Genomic DNA, 6,419 nt, shown 5'->3' on the forward strand with positions numbered 1-6,419 from the left:
GGATAGCGGTCTCTACTGGTCAAAGCAGGAGCCTCAGCGATTTCCCAGGACTGCTCAAAGAAAATGCACATGTGACAGAAAGGAGTCCTAGGCCTTGGTGGGCTGCCCCCTTACCCGCTTGTGATTGGCCAAGTGGATAGCCAGCCAATCAGGATTTTTTAATTAAAAAAAATCTCCTTCCCTCTGTGGCCCCCTGGGACAGGGGTGGCACTGTGGTCTAAACCACAGAGCCTACGGCTTGCTGATCAGAAGGTCGGCGGTTCGAATCCCCGTGACGGGGTGAGCTCCCATTGTTCGGTACCAGCTCCTGCCCACCTAGTAGTTTGAAAGCACATCAAAGTGCAAGTAGATAAATAGGTACCGTGGGAAGGTAAACGGCGTTTCCGTGCGCTGCTCTAGTTCTCCAGAAGCGGCTTAGTCATGCTGGCCACATGAGCCGGAAGCTGTACGCCGGCTCCCTCGGCCAATAAAGTGAGATGAGCGCCGCAACCCCAGAGTCGTCCATGACTGGACCTAATGGTCAGGGGTCCCTTTACCTTTACCTGTGCCCCCCTAGCCTTGTGCTATGGCCCCCCCATTTACACACTTTTCACCATATGGCCCCCGGTTGGGAAACACTTATAGTCTATGCCTTGCTATTTGCAAGATTATCTGCCCATAACAGTGGGAGAGCAAGGGTGCCACATAATATTGTTAGCACAGAAAATCACTTCTGATTATTCAAGCAAGTCAGGAAAGCTACAGGGGAAGTCCAAAAATAAAAATCTGAAGTCACCTGCTGAGCTAACTGCAGAAATAATTCCGAGCCCTGTATGAGATAGTTCAGTGTCCTGAGTCTTCTTCAAAAGATGTTTTGAGTAGAGTGTGATACACACATTACCTGGCAAGCTATGCATGTTAGCACAGTTAATTTGAACTATGAAAAATTTGAAATGAAATGAGCATTAGTGGTCACACTGCTGTTGGCAGGGCACCAAAAAAAGAAAAAGGAAGCTGCCTGCAATTGCAGAAGGCAACCACTAGAGGGAACTAAAGCCTGTAAGATTGTGATTTTGTTCATATTTATTTCCTTTTCTGTGCCTGCAGCAGTAAGGCACAGGGTTTCGCAGAAGTTCAAGGGTGATGTTGGTGAAGGGATAAGCGTGGGCGGCATCTGTGCCTCTGCCAAGAGCAGAATGTATGTCAATCTTAATAGGTGGCCTCGGAGGAGAAGGCCATGCGGAAATTCTGACACACTGGAAAACTGGATGTGTGAGAAAAGAATAATAAATGGGTAAACTTCCAGCAGCCCTCACCATATTTGCTAAAACTTAGTTCTCCCGATGTGCTTGTTAAGCCACCTCCATTCTGGTGCTTTTCGTTGGGAGCCCTCAAGCCATTTCTCTGTACGATTTGAACTGGAGATCCGACCTCCCTTCCCTTTGATCCTCTGCAAAGGAGAAGGCACCCTGCTGTTTTTCATTAAACTCTCGCCCCTCCCTCTTCTAGCATGATTGTAACCAAATGGTCCGTGAAGAAGTGTTTTGTTTCTGGATTTAAACATTTGCTGTGCTTTTCGTTGTGGCCAGCAGGGGGCATTGCAAAACACGTGCCTTTTCTTTCTTTTTATTTTTTTTACCGACAATGTGTGAGTAACAACTTTCAGGCACTCTTACTGTTATTTTTTTATGAGTATACCTCATAATTGGGCCCCTTTGATTTCTTACAGCCTCATTCTGCATTTTCTAATTAAATACCAGCTGTGTTTAGCCAAAGGGTGACTTATTCAATTAGAGCTGCTTAAAGCAATTAGAAGTTATTTAAAACCACATGCTAGAAGTTATTTGGCAAGCCTTCCTTGCGGTTTGATGCCTGCACAGGGCCGGGCCGTTGTGCTGCGGCTGCTTTGGCAGAGCTCTCGAGTCCACCCCGTGGTGGCTGGAAAGGGCAAGGGGGAGCTAGAGGCGCAGTGGCGGGAGCAATTAAGGGAGCTAGTAAAAAACCAAGACTTCTCACATCCTGCTAGAAAAGTTCACCGCCTCAGCGGGACTCGGGTGTATTGGATGTTAATCTGTTGCTTATTCCTCCTCATGATTTTCTGCAGCGGTGAACTTCAAACGTTATACTTCCAGGTGCTGCTTCCTACATGGATGTGAATGCTGAGGAGTTCCTGCTTGTTTTCCCTGAAGAGCCAGTGTGGTGTAGTGGTTAGACTAGACTGTGTTGGACTAGGACCTGGGATACCAGGGTTCAAATCTCCACTTGGCCAGGAAGCTCCCCCCCCCCCCACTTGGGCAGGTCATGGTCTCTCAGCCTAACCTAACAGGGCTGGGAGAGTTAAATGAGGAGGGGAAGAATCACATATGCCACCATGAAATCTTTGGAGGAAGGTAGGATGCACATGCAATCAATAAAAATTATTCTGAGCCGTGGTCTAGGGCAGACTTGGGGGGAGTGTACTTTGGTTCTTATTAGAACACTAATACAGAAGCTAAAAAGTGGCTAAAAGCTGCAGTCCTGCTTACCAGGGCTTGGGAACCTGTGGCCTTCTAGATATTGAACTCCCAACTCATCCCTGACTTGGTCACAAGAGCTGGAGTGCTTGCTACATGCATTTACCTGGGAACAAGTCCCTATGAACTCAGTGGGGCTTGCTGCCATGTAGTATTTCAGAAGACGCTGCTCTAAAGTGGGATGCAGAGAATACAGTTAGAAATAAGGAACAGGGAGGCCTTTAACACACTGAGCTGAGCCCAGGGATGGGATTTGTGCACCAGATTTGAGCTTGCTGTTCTTTTCTCCAAAACCCCACTTCTGCACTCCCCCTTATACACTCTTCATTAACCAGCTGAATTTGGGGCCAGAGAACCAGACTTTTGCATCCAGTGGAAGCCCAATTGCTTATTATTGCAACTGATCCAGAGGTTGTCTGGGAAATCTTCATCTATTATTACTTTCACACTTTTGTTCAAAGAATGTAAGTCACACTTCAATTTAAAAAAGAGTAATTCTCGGCATCTTACAAATAAAACAGTAAAATACATAGTAATCTACCTTCCCTCCCTGCCTATGTTCAGTTCATACAGGTACTTGCCTGGGATGGAGAACATCAAACCATGAGGCCCTCCAGGCTACTCCCCCCATTGGCCTTGCTTTGCATCCCAGCCAGAATGTGCCTTTGAACTCTGATAATGCCTCTTGCTTGGCTGGAGGGAGGATAGAAAGTAGAAACAAGCCAACTGTTAAAAGGATAACATTCATATTCATGACTCTGCCCACCATTGACGTGCGGCCCTCAGAAGGTTGTGCAGAAGAGAAGGTGGCCCTTGAGCTGGGAAAAGTTCCCTTCCCTTTGTCCTAGACTCTGGGCCTCACCATCCTCTCTTGCACCCACCCACCCGCTGTGTGAACTGGGAATGTGGTGTAGCACAAACTGAACCGTCTTGGCAGGTTTCAGAAGCTTATCTATGGTTACATATCTTCTCATTGGAGGAACCCTCCCAAGTTTTCTAAAGAACATTGTCCTGTGGGCTATTCTTGGAATCTGCTGTCATGTATGTTTTGGCAGAAGTGTACCAAAAAGGAAGGGACTTTGCAGAGTTCGTTTGGAAGCCTCCACCTGCAGCCACCGATGCTTGCAATTTACTTTTAATTGGCCCAACTGGTTTTATTTCCTATAAAGGTAAAGGTAAAGGGACCCCTGACCATTAGGTCCAGTTGTGACCGACTCTGGGGTTGCAGCGCTCATCTCGCTTTATTGGCTGAGGGAGCCGGTTTCCTCAAACAAGTTGTTTTCCTGGCATTCCTCCACTCCAAGGATATGCCTTGCAGCCCAAATGTACAGGTCTATTGGGGTGACGGCAGCCCAGCTGATCCCGTTGCTGGAACCAGCATGTAAGTCTGCCATGGGACAGTCCCCATCACCTTCTGACATGTCACCCTGCCCAATGCAAGACTTGTGTCTGACTGGGCCCATTTATGCAGGTCTATCTTTCCACTGTAGGGGTTTCAGTAGCTCACAGGGTAGAGCTTTTTGTGTCAGCTATACTTTCCACATGTACGATGCTGCAGGAAAGCAAAGCTGCGTTTGTTCCTCTGACATGAACGCTGCCCCATAAGCTCCAGGCTGACTTGCATGATACACATCCAATTAGGCCTGGAGCCACTTCCCTCGGGCTCCTTTGCCTTCCTTGGCATTCATATGGTACATAAGCGACTCACTGCTGGTTATAACCTTTAAAACCCTCGTCTGCATATGGGGGCATGTAGTTCCGTTGCCCAGCTCACCTCCCTCATTAACCAGCTACCTTGATTTCTCCAGACCTGCCCTTTCCAGAATCCTTCATTGCATTTCCATTTGCCCTTCCAATTAAATTGGACAGGACTAACTCATCATTGCTTGCTTCAAGGTTATTTTGAGCAGCTATTTTATGCATTCTGTCCTCATTACCTACCGGAGCTGCATCCGGCAGCAGTTTTCTCCTATGGGCCGAAGGCATTTAACATCTTCACTGCATACCCAGGAACCCTTGGAGGGGGGTTGGACAAAGGATCTTATATGTGTTCAGGATGTTGAAATGGCCTGGAATAGGCTGTGTTTCTTAATTACAGGAGGAGCATTGAGCTATTTCTCTTCTGGCATGGTTCCACATCACATTGTCATAAATAAAATGGAAAGAAGAATGGATTGGAAAGCTGCCTCCTGTAAGGTGGGGGGATGTGTTGGGTTGCGGAAAAAGTGCACTCCAAATGTAGCCAGGAATGAATCGCAGCGAATGAAGGAGCAAGGGGTTTTCCAAAGGAACAGCTGTGGGTCTTCCTGCTCTATTTGCTGTTTTAATAACATGCACAGAGGAGTGTGGAGGATGCTCATCTAGTTTGCTAGGAATACAAATCCACAACTCCAGATTCAGCAGTCCAGGGGTTGTCAATGTGATGTCCTCAATACAAGGCTGGAAAACAATTTCCACTGTTCCTGACCATTGGCAATGCTAACTGGGATCGATGAGAATCAAACAACATCTGGAAGGCACTGCATTGGCTGTGTCTGGACTAGACAATGACATGGATAAACTAGAACACGGGGCTGAAAACAAAAAAATAAGTCCTCCAGCTAGCAACGTAAGAAGAGCCCTCCTGGAGCAAAACAAAAGGCCTGCCTGGTTCAGCATCCTGTTTTCTGCCATGGCCAGCTGGACAATACAAATCTTATGGTGCGCCCACATTTGGAATACTGAGTACAGTTCTGGTTGTCTCTCCTCAAAAAGGATACTGTAGAGCTGGAAGTTTCAGAAAAAGGCAACCAAAACAATAAAGGGGAGGGAACGACTCCTCAACGAGGAGAGGACATTTGGGGCTTTGTAGGTTAGAGAAAAGGTGACATGATGGAAGTGCATAAATCTATGCATGGTGCAGAGCAAGCGGATAGGGAAAAGTTTTTATCCTTTCCTGCATTAACATTAGAACTCATGGGTATCCAATGAAGATGAACGTTGGAAGGTTCAGGACAGACAAAAGAAAGTTTTTCTATACACAGCACATAGTTTAAACTATAGAAACTGTTTATTTCAAACCAAAGCGTGGCTCCTGCACTTCAGTCCAATAGGGTTGAATGTGTGCAGAGAAGAGAAAGGGGAAGCACAAGGGTGTTCTGAGTTGGATTTTAAAAAAAAATAAAATAACCAATGACTCAGTTACACAGAGGAATGGTTAACTTAGAAACATGCTGTCTTGCAACATTCCCTGCACCCTATGCATTTAATCCAGCTGCATTGGTATACAGATAGACAAGGGTTGAATTTCTAAGCAAGCTTGTTCTGAAAAGCTTTTCAGTATTTACCTCTTTTATTTTTACTTTGAAAATACTTATTTCATATTCGCACACAGCACCAAGGGATGCATATCTGCACCTGCAATATGAAAAGTACGGTAATAGGCGTTAGTACAAATTCTACTCCGCTGCTGCGCATAATAAAGAGCGGCAGGAGCAAAAGCGAGGTGGGTCAATTTTATTTCCCCCATAGGGTAGAAAAGCGAGGACACACACACACACACGTCCCAACCCCATTGTGTGTGTGTGTACATACATATACATGCACATACATGGAGTCCCGACTCCGTAGCCTGGGGTAGCGGTGAATTCGAATCCTGCGCTTCTGCCCCTGGCTACAAAGCCAGTCCTCTAGCGCCAACAATATCCCAGCCGCTTATTGCTCCAAAGAGAGAGAGGCGGGCGAGAAGCGCTTAGAACAAGAGGCTCTGTGTGTGCGCTCAGGCTGGGGCGACGATGCCCCACGTGGAAAGTGTTGCGCTCCTTCTTTTCCGGGCCTCGGGCTCTTTTGCTCCACTTTCCCCGAGTCCCATGTTCTTTCCCCCTTCTTGACTGATTGACACGGAAACACAGAAACACACACACTCCGATGGCCTTATAAAGTAACACG

The sequence above is a fragment of the Podarcis raffonei genome, chromosome 1 (genome assembly GCF_027172205.1).
Source record: "Podarcis raffonei isolate rPodRaf1 chromosome 1, rPodRaf1.pri, whole genome shotgun sequence".
NCBI classification, from domain to species: domain Eukaryota; kingdom Metazoa; phylum Chordata; class Lepidosauria; order Squamata; family Lacertidae; genus Podarcis; species Podarcis raffonei.